The sequence below is a fragment of the Strigops habroptila genome, chromosome 5 (genome assembly GCF_004027225.2).
Source record: "Strigops habroptila isolate Jane chromosome 5, bStrHab1.2.pri, whole genome shotgun sequence".
Taxonomy (NCBI): Eukaryota; Metazoa; Chordata; class Aves; order Psittaciformes; family Psittacidae; genus Strigops; species Strigops habroptila.
In genome coordinates, this window is record NC_044281.2 from 29223053 (window position 1) to 29248999 (window position 25947).

Here is a 25947-nt window from a genome sequence, read left to right on the forward strand (position 1 = left end):
ATCCATAAAAACCCAGTGTCTTTTAAGATGCAGTACATGTCACATAAAACTCCAAATGTATTATCCACCAATATAAGAAATCATAAATTTAGAAACCAATATTCCGATGTGGAATTTTGTACCCTACAGTAAACTGAAATAAAGACACACCTTTTCATGAGCTTTCAGGATCCCCTTTCCTAGAACATGATTTTGCTCTTTAATAGTTTCCCTGCTAGTTTCTATTTCTTAGGGTCTCCTGCTGCCTTTTCTACGTTTGCAAGGTCATCTCTAACAAAGAGCAAGCACAGAGCCAGTGGAACAGCTTGTGCAGTTATTGCTAGTGAGGCACTTTAATTCTTGGACTTTCCCCCTTTCCTGGGGCAGCCATTTAAGAGACAGGTCTCCCACCAGGCGCACAAATGCTCTTCCAAAGAAAGGCATGCTATTGTTATCATTTTGCTTCTGAACCTCAAGGCCTGGGAACCAATGGTGGTCTGTAAAACAAATAACTTGAAAAACCACAGAATTGTAGACAGATAGCTTTCATATTTGCAAGAACTAGGAACAAACTTAATAAGAGTAGAAATGTTTATGAAGTCTAATTTCTTTAGTTTTAATTTAAATATTGTTTAAGCTTATTCCACAAAGGTAGATAAATAAGGAAGCACATGTATAAAAATATTCCTACAGTTTGAAATCAGCCCGCTGTGGTTAAAGACAGTGGATCTGGTTTTCAGAAAAGTGCTCCTGGGTCTTAATGAAATGTTTGCTGTAAGTGGAAGAGATGTCATGTTCTCATTGGTCTCAGTTTTCTAAGTATGGCCTCAGCTTGTTAAATTTTTGGAGTTCCTTCACTGCCACAGATTACTGTGACAGCTTATTGTCAAAATAGAATGATGAGTTTGTTAGACCACTGCTTTGGGAAAGCATGGCTGTATCCTTAAACAGTCTTAGCACCAAGATGTTTTGTTGTATTTGGAATCTTATTGTCTTTGGAAGTGTTGTGAATTTTTGTAGGATTATTATTTGTTAGTTATTGTTAAACAGCCTGAGAGTATATCCATTAAGGATGAGACTGCAATAGCCAGCCTGAAAGAAATAACATATAAAACCTGAAAATTTCTGTTCATACTTAGGAATAAAAAGAGTGAAAAGTGATTTAAGATAACAAGATTAGCTCAGACTCCTTCTGGAATTTGCCATATTTTTGGTGTTACAGTAGACTGGACGTAATGATATATTTCAATATAGTTTTAAAATGTTAAATTTAACCCCCCCAAAGTTTTTAGTACTCTAAACCTCTGGAGCATTATCTCAGAGTGGGGATCTGATCATTATTTAGAACTAAACAAATCAGCTTGTACTGTAAAGCACAATATTGGCTTTTAACTTGGATGTCCATTGAAATATAATGCAACTATTCAGAGAGAAGAGGTGGCCCACTATGACGTATTTATTGATGTATGTGAACCAGATCTGCTTCCCTCCCATTCTGCTTGGAGGAGTGCTGTCTGTTGATGTATGCAGGAAAGAAAAAAAAAAAAAAGACTACACTGTATGAGATTATTCACTAAGTAAGTTTCCAGTTCTAGGGAGTTGGCAGAAATATCAGACTAGCAAATCACCTTCTTTCCAGGTTCTTTTCCAACATCTAACACTTTCGGTGTTACCTTACTTTGTTCACACAGTCCACACAGAAAATAAAGATCTAAAAAACTAAACAGCCCTCATCTTCTTTCCAGTAGTAGTCTTGGGATTATTTTTCTTTTTTCATTTCAAAAGTTTTCATAGCACAGTCCCGATAGTCTCCCAAGTTCTGCAGAGATTTACATAAGATGTAAAAAGGTATAATGGGAAAAAAGTTATCATTCCTTTCCTTCTCCCTCCCCCCATTTTCTTTTGTTCTGTTAACAGTTTCCCCAAATCTCACCCTTTTAAAGAAGCTAATTACTGCTCTTCCCTGGCATGCATTAGCATTATACTGTTGTCAGTCTGTCAGGTGCACTTAGTCAGGGTTTAATAGGCTTGCAGTGAGCTACAATTAAACTCTGGAATTAACATTTAAAGAGTGTTTACACGACTTCCTCTTCTCTTCCTCCCCCACAGCAGTTTGCTTAAAGACACAAGCAGTGTTCTGGTTTGTTTTAATTGTTACATAAGGAAAATACTGAAGAAATCCATGAAGTCGACTTTCATTTAAAAATTAAGTTATATTTTTCTTGCAGCTCTTGCTAAACATTACAGTACTATTTTTCCAATGAAAAATTGTAGCAATTTAAAACCTTGTGGTCAAATGCAACTTTTGTTGTAACCATACTTACAAATGACACCAATTAAAAAGAGAGGAAGTTGTTGCTCACTCTGAAGCTGTTTAGTTTTCTACTAAGTCGTGAGTGGAGTGAGAGTGTCCCTGGCTTCTTGTTCTGGTCCAGAGGTAGAGAAGATTTGCATGTGTGTGAACTACCCCCTTTCTTTGTAGCCCCCAGGATCTTCACTTTGCTGTCTGCAAACCTCATCACTTTCCTTGGGCACTCAGAAACTGGGAAAGAAAAAGGCAGACACATGGACTCTCAAAAAGTTAAGACATGTTTGTATGAGTTTAGAAACACTTTGTGCAGATGAGGTTCTGCTTCCTTCCCAATCAGGGAGGGATCCTTTGTGCTGGATCAGTCCAGGCAGGATCCTCTTGTCATTCAGTTACACCAGTTCTGTTTCCTTAGCTGACTGACAGCTCTTTCAAAAGACCTCAAGAAAGCCCTGCACGCTCCTGCCTATCTTGCAGAGTCTCCTGTGGACTGAAAGAACTTTGGGAATTAAATGCTAGGTGCATATTTGGTATTGTGAATGCTGACTAGAGCCCTGCTGGGAAGCCGTTTAGTGACAGATACAGAGGGCTGAGTTTTGAGGATTCAAAATTCTCAATAGGTACGAATTAAAATTATGTTAGATCTGTGTCAGTGCCCTGCTAGCTATATAATATTACTACAGCTGAGGATATCCCCTAGAGCGTAGGTTTTCTTCTCAGCTTAGGCATTGGCTGTAAAAGAAGAATCAGTTGCCTTTCTTGTATATGATGACTTTGCCATCTAGTTCTGAAGTATTTCTCAGATATCCCTTCTTTTCAAACAAAACACAACTTTGAACTGCCACATTGGTGAGTTTATTGCTACACTCTACGTTATAATTTATTTGTTAATGATTATCATCTATATCATCTTTCCCTACTTTTACTTGTGGAACATGGGGACAGCAACTTGAGAATTTTCAGAGAAGTTTTTTATCACAAAGGCCATACAGATTTACAGGTCTCAGGTGACATAGGTCCAAACAGTCTCCCTTATTTCCATGTGCAGAAATTATATCTGCTTCATCCTAAATTCCCTTTTAATCAAGAAGCCATTCATGTCTTTATTTTATTACTTGTGAAGCTATAGATTGGTAGTTGAAGGAAAGGTTTTAAATTAAACAGCTGATAGCGTTTGTCCTTCAACATAAAATTAAATTTTCTTTTAGGTAAGCCTGCAGGAACTTTATGGAAAGAAACCTTGAACTCTTCCCATAACTTACAGATCGTCACTAATACAGCCACACTGCTGCTAATTACTGCATAAACCTGTCAGCCGCAAGTGACAAGACTTCATCTTCAGTTCCTCTCCTTCTCCATTTCTCTGTAACTTCAAAACTTGTCCTGTTTCTCTCTCAACACAGCTGTTATCAGAAGAGCTTATAACATTTTCTGATGATGAATTTTGTTAAACCAGAGTGAAACTACTAGCTTTGAAAACAAATTTAAAGGTGCTGCAGAACCAGTGTTTGGACAGGTATAGTGAAGCCTAAATTGAAACAGAGGATTTTAAAATAATGTTACTGGGGTGGGATTTTTTTTTCTCGCTATAGGATAGGGGAAAAACGCAAACATTCATAGGTGTCAAAGCCCTTTTAGATCCACCAATAGTGTTAATAACAATAGCTGATTCATAAAAGTTTTTGCTATCCAGCTGGTAGTTGGTCTCCATTAGCTAGTTTTTGCCTAGGCTATGTAAATTATGCCATTTGTATCAGTATTTGACATTATACAAATCTTTCTGTTCAGATTTTTAATGGCTTAATCTCTCAAATCAGTTCAATTTCCTACACTATAGTGGAGTCTGAAGGAAACAATATGTTTTGTGATATTAAAAGCTGACACTTGGAGCAGAAAATGCTCAGAAACAAATAATGTGCATGAGAGAGGTTAGGGTTGTTTAGCCAATATCTCTCCACCCTGAAGACAGCTATCCTATAACAGGAACGTTTTCATTTCTAATCTCCTATGTTTGAGCGGAAAAAACAGATAATATTTTCTTTGTATATAGGGCTTTCTGGGCCATTGGTTAGTGTGTTACTAGTGTGTAACTGTAAAGAAGAGTTTACTTTCCTGTCCTTGGCACAGTCTTCTCCAAGGCATTGCAGCTATGTAGTTGTCTTAGCAGCAACAGTAAAACAGAGACTACAGAGTGCATTGTGTATGAGTCATGCAAAAGCCAGACATCATGCAGTTTGGCCAGAAAAAATGACTGAAAAGTATCTTTTATTTTAGGTGAAATATTCTTGAACGCTTCCAGGGATGCGACATCCACAATTTCTCTAGGCAACCTGTTCCTGTTTCCTCACAGTAAAGAACTTCTTTCTAATATCTAACATAAATCTATCCTCTTTCAGTTTAAAGCAATTCCCCCTTGTCCTGTCCCTATATGCCCTTGCAAAAAGTCTCTCTCCAGCTTTTTCTAGGTACTGGAAGGCTGCTATAAGGTCTTCAGCAGGCTGAACAACCCAAACTCTCTCGGCCTTTAGGAAAACTTCAAGGAGAACTTCAGTGGAGCTACTTAACAAAGATATTAGCTTGCTCTGTATACTGAAGGCTCATCAGGCCCTAAACCATGCCTTGAATTGCAAAGTTGTTTGGTGAATGTGTTTGCTTTCATCTCATATGTACAATAGAAGAGCATTTTAAAGGAACAAAGTGTTCAGAAAGTGCTGCATATTCTTTGCTCCTTGTAGAGACTCAGACTGGCTTCTCAAAATAGACATGTCTGACATCTTTTTACACTAAATGAGCTCCCTATTGAAAGGGGGGGAATTTGGGCTGAATTTAGAGTGGTAGGGTGAGACAGAGGATCTTCAGCTGCTGATGTTTTACACCATAAATACATGTGTTACACCATACCTTTAAGGGTCTTTCTATGTTACTGACAATGTCTTCATTTAAGAAAAATCTGTCTTTGTTCAGTTAACATTTGAAAATGAAAGTGGTTGGTAGTGTTGAAAGTTGGTGTGCTTTGAGCATTTTTCTTCAACAGAAGAAACTAAACAGAAAAGGCATAAACCTGCTGTGGAGTGTGTTTAATATTCTAGTATGTCATAGTTTTGCTACTCAAATGATCTAAAAACTAGATCAATGAGATACTGAAGTATTTTTAATAAGAGGATCCTATAGTGCTTTTTCAGGATTTTTAGACACATTTGTATCAGTAAGAATGATATCTGGACTGGTTATAAATTCTAGTTGCCTGCAGCTGATCTCACTGCCCCAGGGTAGGAATGGACAAGACATTAAAATGTTGGTTGATTTACAGCAAGAAGAATTTCTGTTGGTATATTGGACTTAAATCATCTTTGTCTTGGCACATTTTTACTGAGTGAAATATCAGTGTTTGTTGCTAGAGTTACATTAATGTAAAGAATAGCCTGTGTATTAAGGAGTAGTCATTAACCATCCAGATTTCTCTCTGTTGCATTATCTCTTCTCCAATCTAAATCTTAACCTACACTAATGTGATACTAGAGAAATTGAGCCCAAGGATGTAGGCAAAAGCAAATAATTATGCAGTAAACCCCTTTCTCAACGGTAGACCAGGATTGTGATCACTTAGGAAGCAGGAAAAAACCTGGAATAATGAAGTCAGACATGGAATACTAGTGGTTTACATTTCCTTTTTGATTTTTCAAGGAAAAAGTCATGTATCATCTTGTGGAGGGTTATCCTTCTTTTTCCCTCACTTTAAGAATACTAAAAATTTTTAAAGGATCTTTGTGGAAAAAAATTTGAGAGGACTGTGTTGCTGCCTGAAACATGTTGAAACTGAACTACCGTGCATGTTGATATACAAGAAGATTCTGTTTTTTTCATCAGTGTAAACTCTTTCATCTGTGTGCAGTTCTCTGGGGAAGAGAGGGGAATGAGTTCATTATGTTTCAGAAATCAAAATCAGATTTATAATATTCACGCTTACATCTTTAATAAAACTTCTACACTGATGCACCAGCAATAACTTTTGGAGCTATGAGATATATAGGAGTTAATAAAAAGCCTATCAATTTTAATTCAAAATGGCAGAATAGATTCTGATTTATTATGATGTAAAACATTATCTCTCCTGTGATATAATATTCCCACCCTGAAGAATGTCCTAATTTAATCATAATTCCCTTATATTTCTAGTAATGAAAGAACATCCCTTCACTTACAAATAGAAGACTATATGTACCAGATTTTCATTGCTTTATGGGTTTTTCTGAGCAGTTACAGTGCAAGAGAATGAAGTCTGATAGTTCACTAAAGCTGGAATATTGTAACAAGACTCAAGCATATTTTTAAGAAAGAGTCTTCTAAAACACTATACAGTGTATAGCACACATCAAACTACTTCTGTTAGGCTTTTTTGTTATGTTCGAAGATCCTGGGAGGCCCTATTTGAAAAGTTGGAATTGTACCTCAAAGATGGTACATTTCTATTATTAACATTGAAAAGGTACTATGACAGCAGGCCTAAGAACTTGTTGACATTGCTGGTACACAAAAGTTTTTAAGATTTTATTATTATTATTATTATTATTATTTATTTTGTTGTAGGTTTATAGTGTTTTCTCTGAGTGCTGTACCATTCAATTTGAAGGAATAAAGCATGACTATCCACAGGAGGAAGAAAAAATATCTTTTAGATGTTTGTGGATTTCTTTCTGCAAAATCTGTAGTACAAACTGAATGTTGGTCATCAACATGGAGCATTATAAAGATTTTACTGGTGCTTCTCTGCGGGAACCTGAGTCATTCACCTTGATCTTCACCATTCTTGAATAATGCAACCATGGTGAATACATGCCAAGGAAGTCTCCATACTATATATTTCTGTGGTCTGTGCATATTAAGTACAGGCCAATTAGTTTGTAGGACAAATGCAATGTTCCTGTATACTTTTAATCCAAGTGGAGAAAAAAACATATTTTCAATTATTATTTCCTCCATTAAATGCAGAAATGAATGTATTTACATGTAAGGATCCAGTAGAAATACCATGAAATTAAACTGAGGACAGAAAAAATCTTTCATGGTTTTAGGCTCCTCTCTGTGTAAGACACATCAGATGTTTTGAGACTTACTGTAGAGAAAAGATGGGAAAAGTCTGATGACTTCAATTTTTCATACTATTGAAAATTGTTGTGGGTCCCATGGGATTTGGGAAAAAAAAAGAAATCAAAACCAAAAAACAACCTTACTCTTAAAAGGAGAATGGGATTTTTATGGTTTGCCATAAACACTTCTCGAAAAAGGCTTTCCTCCATGACCTGATGAAAGATGGAAGTTTTTTGTTTTCCTTAGGTGCAATCACTATGGTAGAAAAGATGCGCTTTGGAAAGAGGAGAATCCTTCTGAATAGCCAGGAAGTCAGCTAGTGCAGTTGTCCTCTTAGTCTTCTATTATACATCCTAATGGTCACTAAAAATAAATACATGACTGTCAGGTCTGCATAAATAGACCTTGAATAAGGTGAACTAGAGTGGCCTTGGTGATCATGATTTACTGGTTCAGCTGTTAATAATGCTTCAATACAAAGTCTACTTGATAGAACTGTAATGGCTTCAAATTACATGCTTAGTAATGCCGTGGCAGTTTACTGCCAACAAAATAGAAGGCCATGGGAACAGCAAAGTACACGCTAAGGACAGCTCTGTTAGAGAGCCAAAACTTAGAACAACAATTTGTTTTTCAGAAGCTTTACACGTGCTGTTGATACTGAAGGAAATGAGAATCCAGTTTGGCTGTTTGTTCCACTATTGAGCTGGTATTAGCTGAAAGGAAAATATACACGTGTGTATACACACGTGTGTCTGTCTTTTATACTGGGGAGATCAAAAATACAGAAAAATACAAAACTGCATAAAGCTAGGGTGGTTTTGTTTCTGCATCTGTAACAGCATTTTAAACTATATTAAATTCTATTCACTAATTCATAGTTAAAATTAAGTTAAAATATTCTGTCTTCTGTTCCTCTTTAGCTAATGTGATTCTGAAGGAAATACTCTGTTCTGTGCTGGACCACTCCTTCAGGGCATGCATTGAGATCCTCCCTTCCACCATAAAATTGGTTGCCTTTGGGATTTCTTGGGGTGAGAAGAGTTGATGCATTGTCTATTTTGATTGTTAGAACTTGCAGTCTTCCTAAATAGTGCAATATTCCTGAAATGTAATCAGTAGCTGATACTGAAATCAAGATATTACCATGGCTTCCAACTGGTATCTGAATATTTTAACTTTAAATAGTCATCTGTGGATTGGTGTGATTTAGTGGAGCAGGGAACATATTCTATTCTTGTCTAATCCATTCATTTTCATTTGACAACTTTTTAAGCCTGTCCAAGTATATGTTTTATCTTTCTTTCCTTTTTCACTGTACAGGGAAGTAATTTGGTGACTGCATTTACTTGCATGACATTATTGCCAGGTCAATGCTGTTACTGGGAAATGCTAAATGCTTCAGATATTTAATGTGCATTGCCACCTCTGACAAATACGGGGGGGAAGAGATGGAAAGAGATGTCTTATGTAACACATTTTGAACTGACTGCCTAAGCAAGATACCATTCCAGTACTACCTGCATTCCCATGGATAGGAAGGGAAGGGCCCAGGCCCTTTTACATTTTTTCCTGATTGGTTTGTTTCTATTCATATTTGAAGGCTTTTTGCTGGAACTCACTACTAAATCTCCTTTTAACCTAGTCCATTTATCTACATGCTCAAATATCCTTCCATGCCTGTCTAGTTTGCTCTTCTTTCTTGTTGCCTAAATATATAGTATACCATAAAAAAGGTGAAGTTTGGGAAGCTATTCCTCTCTTTATTGAGAACAAATTAACTTTTGTATTATTTGTGTTAGCAGAGGATTAGCCACTGTTGCAACATCCCAGTTTGTTTTGTGTGTCTGTCCCCTGGCCTCCACCTCTTTCTGAGAGTTTTGCTCCTTTTGCCTAGAAAAAAAGTGGACGATCAGCCTTAAACAATTTTCTGATCAGAGAGTATGCCAAAAAAAGTCTCACACAAGTGTCAATATACAGCTTGAAAATTATTTACAATTATAAAATTTTAGGATTTTCTTGTAAATACTTCTTAGCACCTTTTAGCTTTGCTCTGGGCACTGTCTCTAGTTTTTCTCTGGAACATGGTTCTCCTTCCTCTACCCCCCACTTTTAAATGAAGCTGATATTGCTTTGCAATTACTTTTATCTGGGATCTACAACTTTAAGTAAAGCAACATATATCTGAAAATATTAAAATTATGGGAGTTAACAGTATTACTGAAGCTAGCTAAGGAAATGTCTGCATCTCTTCAGTATTTCAAAAGAAGGAATCAGCAACCTGGTATTAGGCGTACTGGGTTGGTACTAGTAATTGAACTAGAGTAAAGACATAATGGGGATGTTTAATACAGCATATTTTTAGAGGATATGTAAGATGGTAAAGCCCATCCGGTGTGATCTGATCGTATTGATAACCATCATCATCTTGCACTCTTGTGAAATTCTGTTAGTGATTATTTGTAAACTGAAAAGATCACTCTCTTCAGGTTAGGTGATTTGCAACTAATAACTGTACCATCTTTGCCATACAGAAACATTACTGGTCAGTGGAACTAAAGACAACTTATATAGTGTGCATGTAAAAAACCAAGGACCTTACTACTGAATTCAAAGATCATTCTGTTCTAACCTGCCTTTATTTGAATCTTTTTCTGTCCCATTACCAGAACATATTAAACAAAGCAAATCTCCAAGTATACATTCAATTACTAGGCTTGCAATGTACCGCGATCTGGTGATGCATTCTGTGCTTGCTGGATTTATAGGGTAATAGGCTGGTGCATACTGATGAACCTCACTTGGAGATGGAGGTGTTTGTAGTGTGTTGTTTATATTAAGACAGCTAACACTTGGGATAGATATGGAGGGAAAAGCAGATCTGCTTTTGCTACGTTAAATTTTGCAGTAAAGATTGTGCCCACTTTTTTTCTTGCCATCCTATTGCGCATCTTTTTAAGCACTTCACAGTTCAAGTCAATCATGTTGCAGCAAATTGGATTTTATTTAAAAAATTAATTGGATTGGTCTTATGTGAATGAGTATTAGGAAAAGTCCTTTATCTGGTAAATGTTCAAAATTTTAAGAATGTTAAAATACAATTTTTTGCAAACTGCTTAACTGGTGAAAATATAAATTTTGAACACTGAAGATTATAAGGCTTCTTTTTATTCTGTTTGAATAAATGGAACTTCTTCAAGTGAGTGACTATAATGCAGTCGTTTCTGTACATTTTACTTTTTGCCTATTACATTAATAACATTTCTAGATTTGCTGAATATACAGATGGATTACGTTTTGTTGGTCTGATTCCTCATTTGAGATCTGTGACTAATTGATCTGAGGGATGGGGAATTTTATTAACCAGTGCAAGCCAATCATGCGACAGGTTAAAATGCAATCAATTAATTGATTACAAAATAGCTGCTTGTAAGTAAATAGTTACATATTTTGACAGAAGAGTGGAGATTGTCTCTTGCATTAACATTGTGGGAATACAGCCCTTATGAATTTAAAGTTCTTGCTTATGTAATTAAATAACTATCTAAGTGACTCTCTTGAAGAAAAGTACAAAAGAAAACATGCTGTATATGAAAAGAACAATACATATTTTAATGATTACACTAATACTAAAAGGAACCCTCATGGCTTGGTCCCTTGATGGGTAAATAACAGTAATGCAGATTTTAATTTATGTTGCCATTCCTTTTGCCTGTTTCAAAACTGAGCTTGATGTCCTTTTTGCTTTGGGTTTCTCTATAGCTGACAGAGAAACAGATAGTTTTCTGAATAAAATGTCACAAGTATGTGTGATTTTGCTTATGGTTTCTGTATCTGAATAAGTTTGCATGTGTAGCATGGTCCCTGCATACTCTGCTTCTGCAGCCCCATGTGGATTAGCCTCCTTTTTCTCACTGTTTTTGTGACAAGTTGCTGTGTCACTGACTGGCTTCTCACTGGCTTTGGCTATAACTGTGCAACAGTATTTGGTTTGGATGGCAGTGAATTCATGCAGTCAACTCACAACTTCTAAAGACTTTTTTAATGTCTGTGGTTAGAACTCCTTTCTAGAACATTTTTTCTTAACGTGGTGCATGAAGTGTTTTGATTCTGTAAAACACAGCAAAGCAGTCTCAGGACTTGCCTCTAAGAGCTGAAAGAGCCCAGAAGTAAACTTGATCTTCTCAGGATATGTTTGTTACTCTCAGGCAGGCCTTATATGTATGGTCTCTTGTACAGGTGCTTGTACACATGCACACTATCGTGGATTTGTTGAGGAAATGTATTCTCTTCAGGACACTGCTTTCATCCATAGAATCATAGAATCACAGAATGGCTTTGTTGGAAGGGACCTTAAAGATCATCTAGTTCTAACCCCATGCCATTAGCAGGGACACCTTCCACTAGACCAGATTGCTCAAAGCCCCATCCAACCTGGGCTATAGGTTTCATAGTTATGCCAGCTGTTGCAGTAATTCACAGGTATGTGCCAAGTAAAACATTAATAGCACATTCTAGTAAAAGCAAGTTGTCAGCATTTGACACTAAAATATCAAATACAGGAGCAGTTCAGGATGTCTTAAAAACTAACATATGTACCACATGAGTTAGTGGGGTTTTTTGTTTCTTGGTTGGTTTTGAGCGTGAGGGAGAGAGTGCACAAGCTGTCTTCTCTGTCACTTGGGCTGCTAACATTCTTGATTACATTAGGAAGCAAACTCTGGGAAACTTGAAGCATATGTAACACCAAAAGAAAGCCACATATGTGGAATGGAAAGCAATGGAAACCAGAGGGTGTGTGTTCCAGCTGAAAAAAAGTTTCAAATGGCTGTTTATCTCATAGAAGCCCTTCTCATGAGAATTCTTAATAAGTTAAGCATGGACTCTGCCTTGAGCTGAGATTCCCTTAAAACAGCTTGAAGTCCAACAATACTTTTTATGCCAATATGAAAATACAGAACTTTCAATAAACAATGCTGACCTTCCAAGATCAGAAAGGATCTTCAGGGTCTGGTTTTTGCAAATCCCTTCAGTACTGAGCGAGGTAAATCACATCCTTTTGGGCACAGTCATTAAGCAAGCTCTTTGGTAGATAACAATTTCTGAATGGAAATTAATTTCTGGATAAAAATTTCAGTCAGGCTCTTCACAACTGTAGTTATTTTGGTGGTGTTCTTGATTTCTTGGTTCTGTGAAACATGGAATAAACTTTTAGTACTGCTCCTACAGATTTGTTTTACAACTTTTCTATAACAATACTATTAAGCATGCCAGATCCTGAAGAGGTTATATGTTTTGCTCAGTTCAATATGATTTCATATAAGTGATTTTAAGGTCAATGAGGATGTTGGTATTTCCGATTTTAGACTATGATTAACCTTACTAAGCTGATAGGGTCCATAATAGAAATGAAACTATTCAAATGGTATGAGAGTTCACATAAAGAAAATTATATCTCACAATATTTTGAGAAAACATGAGTAGAAAAACAGTTCAGAGTGAAAAGAAGATTTTGGATTTTCAGATGCTTCCCAAGTATCAAACAAAGCCTGCATGTTTCTTAGTGAAGTCTAGAAGTTCCAGCTACAGAAATAGATGGAACTTGAAAGCAGCTCAGCAGACTGCAATGCAAGCTCCTGGGAGCTGGGGTCTTAGTTTCTTTCATGAACATTATTTTTAACACCAAATCCATGATTTCTTGTTAAAAGTTTAAGATTTCAACAAACCAATACTTTCTGATTAAAAAACAACAACAGAAAGTAAGTTCAGCTGAAAACCTCCCAGTTAGTTGTTATGTCAGTGTACTTTTCATGTTTCTGAGATATGCAGATGTTGCTGTCTGGCTCCTTACTTATTTTTCAGTTGCTGAAGGAATTGGAAGGCATTGAAGTTACTTGATTTGATATGAACTTCAAGCTTGCCTTTTAGGTTTTAGGACTTGTAAAGAGATTTATTTCACTGGAAATAGTCACACTTCTAGGACATACCTTAGGCTAAGGAAGCTGCTTGTGAGAGCAAAGCTATGTGGATTGAGAGAGCGTCCTGATCTATTCCACATGCTCTGCACAGTGGGGTTTCTAAGGGCTTGTCCAGAATGTGGTGACTGAAATGCAGTGAATCCAGCTTGAAACTAGTTTGTCTGGGGAGACACAATAGTTCAGGCATGTGGTTGGCAATAAAACCTACTTGAGAAACTGAACAAACTTTCAGAAAATCACTATGAGCTTCAGGCTCCTGTGGGTAATCAAGATAAATAGCAGCAAAGTATTACTTTAAAATACTTCAATGAAGAAAACATCCTCCTTGTTCATGCTGGACTGGCACTGGAATGGCCCTCACCCCTTCACCGCCCCTAGATTTTCTCCAGTGAACGGACTTCTTAGCTGCTCCAGAACAGCCTAGCTCTGTCTTCCCCTGCACTCATCTGTTGCTTCAAAAGTCTGCTGAAAGAAAATGTTTTTCCTCCTATATCTTGTTTTCCTTTCACTTCTCTCTCCTGAAATTCTGATGCATAACTGGAATGCTCAGAAACACCATCTTGGAAAGCTACCAAAAATACAGCAATGTCAAAGGAGAAAGTCTAATTTTTTTAAATGAGTTTGTGAAAATCTTCTGCAAATTGAATTAAATAGATATATATAAATCAAAGGCTGAATAAAGGAGGGGGGCGAGGGGAGGATCTGTAGAGGACAGAAAGAAAGGGAGGGGAGCTAACGGTATATCCAACTCAGATTCCAGCATTTCACACCTGAAATCTAAGTTTTCCTGTGTACTTTTTTTGATTTATAACAGAATCATAGAATCATAGAAAAGTAAGGGTTGGAAAGGACCTGAAGGTCATCTAATTCAAACCCCCCTGCCATGGGCAGGGACATCTCACACTAAACCATGTCACTCAAGGCTCTGTCCAACCTGGCCTTGAGCACCGCCAGGGATGGAGCATTCACAACCTCCCTGGGCAACCCATTCCAGTGCTTCACCACCCTCACTGTAAAGAACTTCTTCCTTATATCTAACCTAAACTTCCCCTGTTTAAGTGTGAAGCCATTACCCCTTGTCCTACCACTACGGTCCCTGATGAAGAGTCCCTCCTCAGCATCCTTATAGGCCCCCTTCAGATACTGGAAGGCTGCTATGAGGTCTCCACACAGCCTTCTCTTCTCCAGGCTGAACAGCCCCAACTTTCTCAGCCTGTCTTCATGCGGGAGGTGCTCCAGCCCCCTTATCATCCTCGTGGCCCTCTTCCAGACTTACTCCAACAGCTCCGTGTCCTGTTTATGTTGAGGACACCAGAACTGCACACAGTACTCCCCAAGTGGGCTCTCACGAGAGCAGAGTAGAGGGGCAGGATCACCTCCTTTGACCTGCTGGTCACACTTCTTTTGATGCAGCCCAGGATACGGTTGGCTTTCTGGGCTGCGAGCGCACACTGAAGCTGGCTCATCAACCAACACCCCCAAGTCCTTCTCTGCAGGGCTGTTCTGAATCTCTTCTCCACCCAATCTGTAGCAGTGCATGGGATTGCCCTGTCCAGGTGTAGGACCTTACAGGTGGCTTGGTTGAACTTCATGAGGTTGGCACTGGGCCACCCCACAAGCATGTCAAGGTCCCACTGGATGGCATCCTTTCCCTCCAGCGTATCAACTGAACCACACAGCTTGGTGTCATCGGCAGCCTTGTTGAGGGTGCACTCAATCCCACTGTCCATGTCGCCAACAAAGATGTTGAACAGGACCGGTCCCAACACCGATCCCTGAGGGACACCACTCATTACAGTTTTCCAACTGGACATCGAGCTGTTGACGACAACTCTTTGCGTGCAGCCATCCAGCCAGTTCTTTATCCACTGAGTGGTCCAACTATCAAATTGATGTCTCTCCAATTTAGAGACAAGGATGTCATGCAGGGCAGTGTCAAATGCTTTGCACAAGTCCAGGTAGATGACGTCAACTGCTCTGCCCCTGTCCATCGGTTCTGTAGCCCCATCATAGAAGGCCACCGAACTGGTCAGGCAGGATTTCCCCTTAGTGAAGCCATGTTGGCTGTCACCAACCACCTCATTCTTTTTCATGTGCCTTAGCATGCTTTCCAGGAGAATCTGCTCCAAGATTTTGCCAGGCACAGAGGTGAGGCTGACTGGTCTGTAGTTCACTGGGTTTCCCATTTTCCCCTTCTTGAAAATGGGGGTTATATTTCCCTTCTTCCAGTCATCGGGAACTTCACCTGACTGCCATGATTTTTCAAATATGATGGACAGTAGCTTAGCAACTTCATTCGCCAGCTAAATCACATCTGCAGTGCAGCATTGATGATTTGTAGCTTACTGTATTTCCTTGACAACATATTTCATGCATCAATGTTGTATAGTCATTATGAAAAGGATTTTGCCTGTCCTCTACATGATTGCATATTTGCACAAAGCAGTGAAATCCAGATGTTTTCTTTATGACCATATCTGATACAAGGTGGTCTGAGAGGCTTAGAAGCCTGTCACAATGAAACATCCCTGGGGTGGTGCAGCATCAACAGAAAAACAGCTTTAAAGAAATTTCTCCATAAAATTGGTCATGGTTTCTTAGGCAACCTTTCCAAATGTGGTAAGCCTTGACTCTGCCTCAAGCTGCTGAACTTCCTGATCCTCTAGTTCATTCCATAAAACCCTCCAAAAGTTAGTGAAAACCTCAGACTCCTATTTTTCCTTCTTCTGTTTTGTCTTTTTTGATGGAAAAATCTCTGCTGGCTCTTATGTAGCTGCTGTCTATAGGTTTTCCACCCTTGGTAAGATTAAGATGTCTCAGTATAGCTTTTCTGTTCTTAATAATGATCATGAATTTGATTAGGACTGATGTAATAACAGGTAGTGGAATATAGATTGATCAATCCCAAGGGATTTATCTCATGGGTAAGGTTGTTTCTTCAGCCTCGAGTTTTTTTTTTTTTTGATAAAGAAACCCAAGATGAGAGGAATGCCTCATTTCTACAGACACCTGACTCACTTGTTGCATGACTGACACTTCTTTATTTCTATTTCCCATTAAGTGCAAGCATAATGTTTTTCTTTTCCAGAGGTGCTTTTCAGAGTGGGAGAAAATTTAGAATATTTGCATTTGTGTAAACTTTTTCTACTTTTTTGCAATAAATCCTATGAAAAATCACAATATTTCTCTGTTGTAAGACAGCTGTATGTAAACTTTTGCTTATGAGAAGTGAAGTCTGAAAAAGTGAGATTGGAAAGTGGAACAGCATTTCTGTGGCAAAAGTTTTGGAAGGCTATTTTCTGGTTTTTGTGCATGCTGTGTATCCAATTGTCTGGTGTTAAAGCTACTGCTCTGTGAAAAATTCTGATTACTATCCCTCTCACAAGGTCGCAAGTGTATCAGTGCCTAAAATTCAAAAGAAGTATGAATGTACATGTCTAAGCACTTGAGTTTGGTACAAAAAGATGAACTCGAAGACTGAAGAAACAAAGTTTATTAGTAGAGTATATACATATCCTGATCTTTGAAAAATAACTTTTTTTGTTTACATGTTCTAAAGAACCCAGATGAGCCAACACAAGTAGCTTCAGAAACTAAAATGAAAATCTCATGAGGTAAGTCCACAAAGCTAGCTGTAAGAAAATTAAATTTATTTTCCTCTTTGTGCTTTGTTTTGAAACATGAAGGTTTCACATTTTCAAGATTTTGTGCATAGCATTAAAATTTTTGTCAGATGAAAGCTAAGATTCTTACGTGAACAATTTTTTCTTGTTATTTTAAAGAAAAAACACCAATACAACCTGAAGATCTGATAACAACTAAAGTGAAATACTGTTTGTGATTCTGAACACTGAGTGTTTAATGTTTTTATTGCCGTTGGTAAAGTTAAAGCAGGCATTGAAAGAAATAATTGGGGGGGGGGGAGGGTTTTGGCTTTTTTTTTTTTTCCCGCCAGGTATTCTTTGGAGGGTACTCATGAAGATTTGTTTCTCCTTGTCATCTGTCTTTGTTTTTAAAAGCAATATATACATGCTGGATCAATGTGTTATCGTTAAAATTGTTTGGTTGTATTCAGTAAAGGTGGTAAATGGATCAGTCTGTGAGGCAGAATATTAAATGTCATTTAACAATATTTATTTTCATGGAGTGACTCTGGGTTAAGTATCTTTGTGTAAACCATTGACATGAAAGCAGCACTACAAGTAGCCTAAGACATTCTTATTTCTGTGTTGCTGGTATGAAAGGTTATAAGAGGTAAAGAACAAAATTCTGCCTTTCAGTAGTGCTCATGAATGTTAGTTAGGTAAAGAAACAGCAGTGCATCTCATCTGATGCTCTGTAACTGGCTGGAATCTCTACAGCAAAGGCACTTTAGGAATTCCTTTCCCAGGTTCCTAGGACAGATGGCAAAGAAATAGGAAATAAATTTGCATCTGTGTGTATCAACAGTAAGGAATTTCTGAAAATACTTGATGTAGTCAAGCTGAAGAGTGTCTTGCCAGGACTCCTAAAAGACAGAATTGCTTAGGAGGGCTATGGATAAAAAACATCGTGCCATTCACATTTATTTTTATGTGGTTTGTCAGGGATTTATGCTGGCTGGCATCTTTTCAAGACAGGATGCTTTCCTGTTTTAAGAGCTGGGTGGTAGTGCAGGACAGTAGTGCTTTCTGATCTATTTTTAGTTGTCTCGAGCAATAATCCAAAATTACGAATTTATGGAAGTGGTTTTGTTTCCAAAATTTCTTACTCTTCCTTCCTGCTCTTCCTCCCCTTTTCTTCCCACCTCCTCCCCATTAAAATGCTTTGTATCATCATTTTTAGTGGCCAGTTAATTAGTGTTCAGTGAATGTAGCCAGAGTTCATGTTGCACAATTTCATGTGAAGAATTTCCTTGAGATATTGTCTGCTATAATGGCCCCAAATGTCACATTCCTTTTGCTCCCCTCTCCAAATTGTTCTATGTAGCATAGGCAGAACCAATGTTTCTTTCATTGTTTACTAGGTGTATAGTCAGCACTTTTAAGCTTAGTTATCACATCAAAAGCAGGTAAGGCACCAAAGCATGTGCAAATCATCTCAAGGAAGGATGCTATTCTGTTCAGTGGTTTGTCTAAATGATAGATGAAATTTTCCCTTAGAGAGAGGGGTATGTCTTAAAAATTTTAGGCTTTCTTTTTTTTCTCCTCTTTTCCTTCCAACAATAATGATTTTATATTGATAATTTTCTGCCTGAAGTAAACAGACTCTTTTCTGAAATATATGAAAAGTGTGTTTTGGTCTTGGCAAGCCCTGTAATTTTAGCAGGATAAAAAATATCATATTTATTAAGCCCCTTGTATTCAAGGACAGGGAGTGTGTGTGCAGCAAGGGTAGTTTGCACACATTCAAACTGTACACTCTGTGTTATCATGTCCCCTGCACAAAAGCAATTGTTCCACAGTAGAAAAAGAGATGTAAAAACAAAAGGGAAGCAAACGGTGCCAGTCAAGTGGACACTGCTACAGATGCTACGTTTAACCTAAGTAACACCAGCAATAATATAACAGCAAGTAGTATATGTTAAGGAACATTAAGTGGTTTTGGAATTTTACTACATCTTTTTGAAACAATGTTAATGTTGTGTTGCCACAATTAAAGCAAAGCAACTAAGTTAACCATCTGGAAAGGGAACATCACCTTTGACTTTGTTTTTAACATGTTAATGTGCTTTCTCAAACTTGACACAAGTAGATTGAGATGTACAGCTGGTTGAATTATTCATTTTTGATCAGTAAAGATGAGATGAGTTCTTAGATGCAACATTAAAAGCAGCAGCTCTGAGTGGGATGAGTAAAGAAGACGAGAATACGGCTTTTGTGTAATTTCCCTTCATGCTAGGTAACCATTTGAGAAAAACAAAGCAGAGGCACTAAAAAAGATTGCTAAAACAGAAGTTTGTATCACAGAAAAACCTTATGCTTCTCTTTGAATAATGTTTGCATTCCCAGCAGAAGTTTATACGACAGAAAGACTATGCTTCATTTTAACTGATGACTGTATTCCCAGCAAAGCAGCAGCTCCCCATCACTATGTGAATGCTTAGGGGGACAAAAGAATGGGGTTTTAAACCAAAACCTTTACTAAATTTTTATAACAGAAGTAAATTGGCTATTCTGTCTATATTTTCAACGTTCCACAGCATTATGTTTCACCATGCAAACCAAGGATATAGATTCCCAAGCATCAACTACTGCACTGCCTGCAGTTGTAGAAACATATCACTTTCTAACTGTGGCAGCTTTTTCCCTTGTCCTCTCGTGTGTCATGAGTAGTTAAAATGAACAGTGATGGAGAGTGCTGTCCATAGGAAAGAGATGCTGTATATCCAATGTGCTTCCACAGTACTTGTGTGACTAGAATCTGCTATGTGAAAATTGAGTAGGTTTTCTGTGTCCCCCATATGTCCTGTGATAAATCCATCCTAGTACAAGCCATCTGAAGGAAACTTTAAGCAGCACTCCATGCTTGTAGTTCATAAAATGCAGTGTCTACTCCTAACCTCCAATTAGTCAGGATTTAATTAAGCCCTAATTGATCAGAGGTTCTCACACAAGTGGGATAACAGAGGTAGCATGACAGAGGACAGAATCTCATCAGGTAGAAATCTTAATTTGCAATTGTTTTCTCTCTAAAAAGTATCAGTATGTGCATAACTGATCAAATACGCAACTGGGAAAAGGCAGGAGGGAAGGGAAACAGGCAAAGTATGCACATGGCATCTCTACTATGACAATGGTGAGAGACTGTAACAAATAACCCCTATGCTTGTGAATACATCCTTCCTTCTCCAGGCCTGTGGTAGGCTGAGAGGCAGAATGACAGGCAACGTGTCCTGAATCACCTCATAGCACTTCAAACTGCTGCTTAGAAATTAAGATTTCTTAGCAACTCTGTTTTAGTAAACATTGCAAGCAAAGATGAGTTCCTTTACAAGGAAATTGCATGAAATTCTAGTCTGACCAGCACAGAAATTGTTCATGAAAATATACTAAATGCTGAGGACTGTAAATCTGTGTCAAAACCTAAATTGCTTGCATTATGGAGAGAGAAGCATGACACAATTGTTAATAGTGTGGAGAGGCAAGAAAATTGGAAAACTAGGACACTCTGCTCAAGGTGTGAAAATGACAGAAGTATAAATACCATCTACTGCTTGTAAAGTGAATGTAACTGCTTTCTTGCCACTTTGCTAATTGCTTTAGAGAAGCCTTGATGTTGCAGCTGTGGCAGAAAGTAAATGCATGCTTGTTAGTACCTCAAAATAAAGCTTAATTCTTTTAATAAGAAAGAAAATTTATCTGGTTATGTTTGCTGTTCATTTTATATAATGAATTATATCTTGTATCAACAAGTTACTGTTCTCAGGCTATATATTTGTCAACATGTTCATGGTCTTTAAGTCCATGAAGGTACAGTGAGAAGTTAAAATAGCCTTGTATTTTACGTTCTTGTGCATTTTCATGCTTTTGTCCCATCCCAGATGAAATGAATTAATAGCAGTCTGCACTGGCTGAGAAATCTTACCTTTTTAGGTATTTTGGGGGGGGGCATGTCTTTCTTATTGAAGCCTAAAAGTGTTAAATTCACTGCACGGGGAGAAAGATTATATTTTTAGGGTTGGTCCCCTGTACTACTTTACATCTAAAACTTTACAGTCTTCACAAGAGAGTGTAACTTCTACTAATGTCAGTGGGCGTTTACATAAACACATTGCAGCAATATCAGGGCTACATTTATGCAATAATTACTTACATAGTTGTCACTTAGCACTAAGAATTTTAATTGTCTTCGTTATTTGGTTGGTTTCTTCCATCACTGGTTGCATCGTATGGTGGCATCTATTGCAAATTCCTTATCATATACCATGCTAATGTGTTTCTCTTTAATTTCCCTGTTGAAAATATTTCCACTTCTTTCTACATCTCCTGGTATCTCAGCCTTAAACGTCTTTCCTTAACCAGCTAGAAATTAGCTAATTCTTATATTAAGTGTTACTGCGTTTTTGAATTACTATTTACTTTGCTCATTTTATTACTGCTTACTAATGTGTATTAGGACATAGCTGAGGCCAACAGTGAACAGAATTTGTTTTTAAGTACCAAGAAAATTATTTTACTCTGGATTTTACTAATTTCATGTTTAAAATCCTCATGGCAAAGGAGTTAGGTACTAATTTCAGATGGAGCGAAATGACTTTCACACTTCTAAATCTATGATGCCTTTTTGGTATCTACTTGGCAATTAACAGCTGTGAAAATCAGCTCATGGTAGGCAGGAACTGATGCACTAGATTAGCCTGTTTAAAAATTCTGGTCTCATCAGGCAGGGCCAGGAGCAGTGTAACCCAGCTGCCTTTTTGGCAAGAGGAGCTGCTCCCTCCCAGGCCACAGGTAAGAACTGCAGGTCCTCAGTCCCCAAGAATGGATTAGTCGAGTACAAGTGACACTTAACATTTGTGCTGTTATGAGCTTTTTAAAAAGGATCGTCCAGGCATGAAAAGAAAACCAAATGGAATTAACAAACAAGAAAGAAATGTCTTGCAAATGCAATCTGGGAATAGTTGTATGGCCCCATGTCTGTCTATCAATAACACCTTGTTTTCTCCTTAATCTGGCACATACTGTCAGATGTTAAAATTTATTGCAGCAAATGACTTTGTGATTGGCTTTTTTTTCCACTCTCCTAGTCATACTGATTAAAATCTGCACCCTATTATATAGTTGTTAAATCTCCAGTAAAAAGCCTTCTAAGAGATTACCATACAATAATTGTCATACTATGTTTAAACTAAAATTTGAATTTACAATTGTTAAAAGCCAATTTAACAAAGGAATAATTACTGAAATTATTAAAAATTAAGTTTAAAAAAGAAAATAAAAAGCGGAAGGTAGATTTCCAATTTCCCTCACAAAGCACTCGCAGTCTGGTTTTGCAGGTCACTCAATACCACAGAGCACTCAATACACCCTAATACCACAGGGCATTTTGCTTCAGGTACAAAGTGTGTAAACCTCCATAAGTATACATTATGTCCCTTTATCTTCCCTGTACTCCTGTGGAACATGAGTATTTGCTGTAAGTGTAAGAGCATACTGAGAATTTTCCTTGGGCCTCAGTATTTTGAAATTAAATGGGCTTAGCCACATTGTCTGTTTGTCTGCTCATCTCTTAGTCCCACATGCTTTCTGTCAATTTGCCTATGCATACTGAATCATATTTGCTTTCACATGAAGATTGAGTTGAGCTGCTGAGAATCAGTCATCTATAAGTGATGGCTAAGTTTGATTATGCTGTTTTGGACAATTATTTCTCTAAAGATGTCAAATTTGTACTGTAAGCTTCAAATGAATTATCGCTGCTTTTTTTTAGTTGCAGCTGTTAGCCTGTTTACCAGTCCAGCTGCCGCTTAAGAAACACTTCTGTTGTGAGATTAGAGTCTTGAAGGCACAAGTGAATTGTTTCATGGGGAAACCCAGTGTCCACGAGCTTCAATTCTGAGCAGCAAGAGCCACTTCTCACTGTATTGGGCTTCAAGAGAGCAGACTTTGGCCTCTTCAGGAACCTGCTTAGTAAGGTTTCATGGGATAAAGCCCTAGAGGGCAGGGAGGCCCAAGAATGCTGGTTGATATTCAAGGATCACCTGCTCCAAGCTCAGAAGTGTTGCATTCCGACTAGAAGGAAATGTGGCAGGAGGGCCAGGAGGCCTCCATGGATGGATAAGGAGCTGCTGAGAAAATTTAGAGGGAAAAAAGGCAGCTTATAAAAGGTGGAAGCAAGGACAGGCAGCCTGGGAAGAATACAGGGATGTTGTCTGGGAAACTAGGGACCAGGTCAGGAAAGCTAAGGCCCAGTTAGAATTGAATCTGGCAAGGGATGTGAAAGATAACAGGAAGACGTTCTATAGGTATGTAGCAAACGAAAGACAGACTAGGGATAATGTGGGTCCTCTCCGGAAGCTATTGAGAGAAGGGGCTACCCTGGATTTGGAGAAGGCTGAGGTTCCCAATGACATCTTTGCCTCAGTCTTCACTGGCAAGTGCTCTAACCACACCGCCCAAGTCTTGGAAGGCAGATGCAGGGACTGTGAGAATGAAGACCTTAGGCCCTCTGTAGAGGAGGATGAGGTTCGAGATCATCTTAAGAACCTGAATGTGCACAAGTCCATGGGACCGGGTGAAATCCATCCGTGGTTCCTGAAGGACCTGGAGAATGAAGTTACTAAGCCACTGTCCATCATGTTTGAAAAATCATGGCAGTCAGGTGAAGTTCCCGATGACTGGAAGAAGGGAAATATAACCCCCATTTTCAAGAAGGGGAAAATGGGAGACCCAGTGAACTACAGACCAGTCAGTCTCACCTCTGTGCCTGGCAAAATCTTGGAGCGGATTCTCCTGGAAAGCATGCTAAGGCACATGAAAAAGAAAGAGGTGGTTGGTGACAGCCAACGTGGCTTCACTAAGGGGAAATCCTGCCTGACCAGTTCGGTGGCCTTCTATGATGGGGCTACAGAACCGATGGACAGGGGCAGAGCAGTTGACGTCATCTACCTGGACTTGTGCAAAGCATTTGACACTGTCACCTCATGAAGTTCAACCAAGCCACCTGTAAGGTCCTATACCTGGGCCAGGGCAATCCCAGGCACTGCTACAGGTTGGGTGGAGAAGAGATTCAGAACAGCCCTGCAGAGAAGGACTTGGGGATGTTGGTTGATGAGAAACTTAACATGAGCCAGCAGTGTGCGCTCGCAGCCTAGAAAGCCAACCATATCCTGGGCTGCATCAAAAGAATTGTGACCAGCAGGTCAAAGGAGGTGATCCTGCCCCTCTACTCTGCTCTCATGAGAGCCCACTTGGGGAGTACTGTGTGCAGTTCTGGTGTCCTCAACATCAAAAGGACATGGAGCTGTTGGAGTAAGTCCAGAGGAGGGCCACAAGGATAAGGGGGCTGGAGCACCTCCCGTATGAGGACAGGCTGAGAAAGTTGGGGCTGTTCAGCCTGGAGAAGAGAAGGCTGTGTGGAGACCTCATAGCAGCCTTCCAGTATCTGAAGGGGGCCTACATGGATGCTGGAGAAGGACTCTTTATCAGGGACTGTAGTGATAGGATGAGGGGTAACGGGTTCAAACTTAAACAGGGGAAGTTCAGGTTAGATATAAGGAAGAAGTTCTTTACAGTGAGGGTGGTGAGGCACCTGGAACAGGTTGTCCAAGGAAGTTGTGAATGCTCCATCCCTGGCAGTGTTCACGGCCAGGTTGGACGGAGTCTTGGGTGACGGTTTAGTGTGTGGTGTCCCTGCCCATGGCGGGGGGGTTTGAACTAGATGACCTTCAGGTCCTTTCCAACCCTAACTATTCTACATTTTCCTAAGAATTTAGAGGATATCTGATGAGCCTTACATGTCCAGCATTACAAGGAACATATAGCATTTTGAGAACTGCCATATGTGACCCATAGATGTTATGGTAAAGTAGCAGCCAAAGTTCAGCTGGCAAATGTAGTTAAGCAAATATCGCCACTGTTGAAACAGGATCATTTTTCATACCATATTTCTTTCCCCTTTGGGGCCTACTCAGACGTCACGCTGTCTCTAAATTATTAAATTAGGTCTTCCTCGATCATCCAAAGGTCATGGTGCCTAATGTGTGTTAATGTGATGGAAGTGTCAGACACAATTAGTTTCGGTAGTAAAACATGGGTTTATAGCCTTAAATGCAATAAATTAAAGTGTGCTGTAGAACGCTGTAGTCAGGGAAATTTCTGCACAATGAAGGTTTGATGAGGAAGTCTATGTCTTCTTTCGGTAGGAATTGGGAACGCTGGATAGAAGTTGGTATGATATGCTTCACCTCCATGATTTCTATTACTCCTCAATTAAGAGATTATGTATCAAATGCATGTATAACCTCAAAATTCCACTCTCAGGCAAAGGCAGGCAGTAGTTTTACACTGCTTATGTATTCTCTTAGCTGGTATCTTTATGCTGAGAAAATTCCAAGGCACATTTTAGGCATCAAAACATCTTTAATCTTGATGCTGAGAAGGGTGCATGCTGTCAGAAACAGATCTGCTTCTATACAGCTTGCTACTGAAATTTCAGACTTTTGCCATGAAAAATTCACCTATAAATAGCTGTGGATGATAGAAGTAGGTAACCCAGGAGAGAGTAATAAAACTGACTGAATTGGTGTGTTCTGTAATCTGTCTAATGGAGCAAGATTTTACAATTGACTGTGACTGTATCTGTTTCCTGTCTGTAAGCGGGGGGTGGGGGGGGAGGGGCGGTGAGAGACCAAATGAAAAAAAAGAACCCAACAAACCACAATCAGATAGTAGCAGGTAAGCACAAGAGAAACGGATTTTGATTGAAACTTCTGGTATCTTTGCTGTTGAAAACCAAAAAGCAATGCCTAGCCGTGGTAAATACAATTAATTAATAAACCAAAGATGCACCTGTACAAGCCCATTTATATTTACAGCGTATCTTGAATTCTTGCAAACTTAGATAACATATACAGACACAAGCACTTTTTGTACCATGGAGGTAAAACAATTT